The following is a 3731-nucleotide window of genomic DNA, read 5'->3' on the forward strand; positions in this document are numbered from 1 at the left end:
TTCATTAATAAAGCACTCAACAACATAGGAAAAGAAGTGCATTTCCTTAACACATTAAAAAGTATGTGCAAAACCAAGATCTAATGGATCTTAATGGAAAGAGATTAAAGCATTCTCCTTGAAAACAGAAATGAGGCAATGATGCCCACTATCACCTCCCCTATTTAACATATTATTGGAAATATTAGCCAAAATAATAAGGAAAAATAGAAGGAAATAAAAATTTGTCAATCCAAATTAATAAAAAGGAGATAAAACTATGATGATATGATAGTATGCTTTGAAAATGCTAAAGATTCAACAAAACTTTAGGATGTAGTCAACCAATTGAACAAGTAGCAGGATAAAAGATCAACTTAAAATAATCAGTTGGATTTCTCTATAGTAAAAAAGAAAATTTAGAAAAGGAAATAAGAAAAACAATGCTAAATATAATAGTTAATCACAAAATGAAATACACAGAAACAAATCAAATTGGAGAATCAAAATATCTATGTAAATAAAATGACAAAACATTACTACAAGAAACAAAAAGAAATCTAGAGAAACATAGGAATATACTATATATACTTATACTTTTGCAGTAGGAAAACACATAACTACTTAGAAAATTAATGTAGTAATACAAAACAATATTGAATCACAAAAAACCTCTATAGCTTTAATACAAAAATAAACAATATATAAAAATGATAACATGCTAAGGAAAAATGGAATGTGACTGAGAAAGAAAACGACTTTAATATAGGGAAAGGAATGACTGACTCAAATTCAACAGAGTGTCAGGATTGTGCAGGACTTGGTAGCTTTTCTTTTTTTTGTGCATAGGCTATTTATGAGTCAGAATCTACTTTATGGCACTTAGTAACAACAACATATGATTCAATTGTAATTATATAGTGTATTGGGCTCTTCTACTCCAACCAAGATATTTGCAAACATTCTCAGTAATACAGAATTAATACATAATTTTAAATTCCTATATAGCAATCACATTGATGAACTATTGACTTAATTCCTTGGTTCAGTATTAGAAGCTTATTGTTGATTATTATTTAAGTCACATCTTCTAATAGAGTTATTTTAAAAAGTTAAAGACAAAAAGCAGAATATATAAGAATAACAAAAATAGCATTACCTGACCAAATTTTTCTAGCTTACTGTAGAACAAAAGTAAGTCTTAATGTAGATGCAACTATTTAATTATGGAGATCCAGAGGTATTCTTTGTACTATAATAATATGTTGTTGTTGTTGTTGTTGTTAAGTGCTCGTAGATGACTCATAGTTACCCTATGAAAGAAAGACCTGACCATTTATATAACTTTCATTGTTTCTCCAAGTTCTTAGAGCATCTGGAGTCAAGCTACTTAGAAGTAGATGCCACTCCTACTTCCAAGCTTGTTTGAATAGGGGAGCTCCACCAAACTTTGCTCACCATATGTAACCATTATCATATTTGACACATCAGTGTCACTGTGTTTAGCATCACAGAAGCTGAGAGTTACCTCTGTACAACAAAGGAACACACCAGTGTATACCACTTAGAAGAATGTTTGATCAAAAACAATTAAAAGCAGGGGTGGTGGTACGAGTAACAACAAAACACTATACTGTTTGTGATATTTACTTATTGTCTGTAGGCATGTGATTATGGTTGCTGTTGTTGTCGAGTTGCCTGCAACTCATAGCCACCATATTGTGCAACAGCTTTGAAACCTGCCCAGTCCAGAGCCAGTTGATTGATTCCAATACACCTATCTCCATTGCCTTGGTTACTATATCAATGAATCTCATCTGAAGTCATTTCCTCCTGCGCTGTCCTTCCACCATTCTAAGCATGATGTCCTTCTCAAATGTCAGTCCCTCCTGGCCACATGGTCAAAGTAGGTAAGATGGAGCATCAAAATCCTAGCCTTCAAAGACAAACTTGTTTTCTCCCTCTCCAAGACAGACCTTTTTGTTTTCTTGGTAGTCCAAGTAAACAAGACTCTTCTCCAGCACCACAACTCAAAGACCTCAATTCTTCCTGTGTCATTCTTAGTCATTGTCCAGCTCTCTGATGCACAGCAAGTAATTGTGAAGACCATGGCTTGGATCAGGTTCACCTTAATCTCTACACTGCTTCATTACTTCTCAGTGGAGCTGAGCAAGATATAATTGTTAACAAACTCAATCTCTTCTTCATCCATCATGGTGCTGCCAATTGTGGCCCAGTGGTGAGAGTATTTGTCTTCTTGATGTTGAGCTTCAATCCATATTGAAGATAACAGTCCTTGACCTTCCGCAGCAAGCACTGCAGGTACTCCTCAGTTTCAGCAAGAATATTTTATCATCTGCATAACATAGGTTGTTGATGAATTTTCCTCCAATCTTGATTTCACGTTTCTTCTCATAATGCTCAGACTCCCAAACTGTTCTACTTATAGAGTGAAAAGGTGTGGAGACAGGATGTATCCCTGGCACTCTCTTCCTGATTCTAAACCAGGCAGTGTTCCCCTGCTCTGTTCTCAGGACTGATTCCTTGTTCAAATATAGGTTTCATATAAGCACAATCAATTGTCTGGGATTCCCATTCTCCTCAAGGTTATCTACAATTTGTTCTCATCAACACAGTCAAATGCCTTTGGGTAGTCAATGAAACACAGATAGATATCCCTCTAGTCTTCTTTGCTTTCTACCAAGATCAATCTGACATTGGCAATAATGGCTCTAGTACTGCAGTCTCTTCTAAACCCAGCTTGTATTTCTTGTAGTTCTCTGTCAATATACTGCTCCAGCTGTTTTTGTATAATCTTCATTGTGGTTTTGCTTCCTTGTACTATGAGTGATATTGTTCTATATTTTCCACACTCTGTCGGGCCACTTTTTTTTAAATGTGAATAAATATGGATCTCTTCCAGTCAGTTAGCCAGGTGATTGTCCTCCAGAACCTGATAAGCACATCCAAGGCAGCATCAGTTTGTTGAAATATGTCAATGGTATCACATCAATTCCTGTGGCTTTATTTTTTGCCAAATCCTTCAGAGCAGCCTAAACTTCCTCCTTCTTCACCATTGCATCTTGGTCATATGTTGTTTCTTGAAAATATTCTGTGTCAGACAATTCATTTTGGTACAGTGACTCTGTATATTCCTTCCATCTTCCTGTATGCTTCCTGAATCATTAAATATTCTACGTACAATATCCTTAAGTTTTGCAACTTGAAGTTTTAATTTGTTAATCCTCCAGCTTAAGAAATACTGAGCGAGTTTGGCCCTTCTGATGTTGACTCCAGTTCTTTTCTTACTTCATTGTAATACTTTGCTTTGTCTTCCTGTACTGCCCTTTGAAATCTTATATTCAGCTCCTTAACTTCATCATTTCCTCCCTCTGTGTTGGTTTCTCAGTGCTTTAATGTAATATTCACATTCTCTTCTTACATCGATATTGGTCTTTTTTCCTCCTGTCTTTATAATAACAGTTTGCATTCTTCATGGATGATATTCTTGATATCCTTCCACAGCTCATCTGATCTGAAGCATCAGTGTAGGAAAACTGGACATTGTTAGAAAGAAATGGGATGCTTAATATTGGCATATTAGATACTAACAAAATGAGAAGGATTGATATGGGAAATTTTGAATCAGACAACCGTATGATCTACTACAATGGAAATGTAAAGGTGAGAGAGAATGAGGTCATTCTCATAGTTAAAAAGGTCATTTCTAGATCCATCTTAAAACACAATTT

Source organism: Elephantulus edwardii, unplaced genomic scaffold (assembly GCF_000299155.1).
Source record: "Elephantulus edwardii isolate Elephantulus edwardi_28Jun2011 unplaced genomic scaffold, EleEdw1.0 scaffold00119, whole genome shotgun sequence".
Classification (NCBI taxonomy): Eukaryota; Metazoa; Chordata; class Mammalia; order Macroscelidea; family Macroscelididae; genus Elephantulus; species Elephantulus edwardii.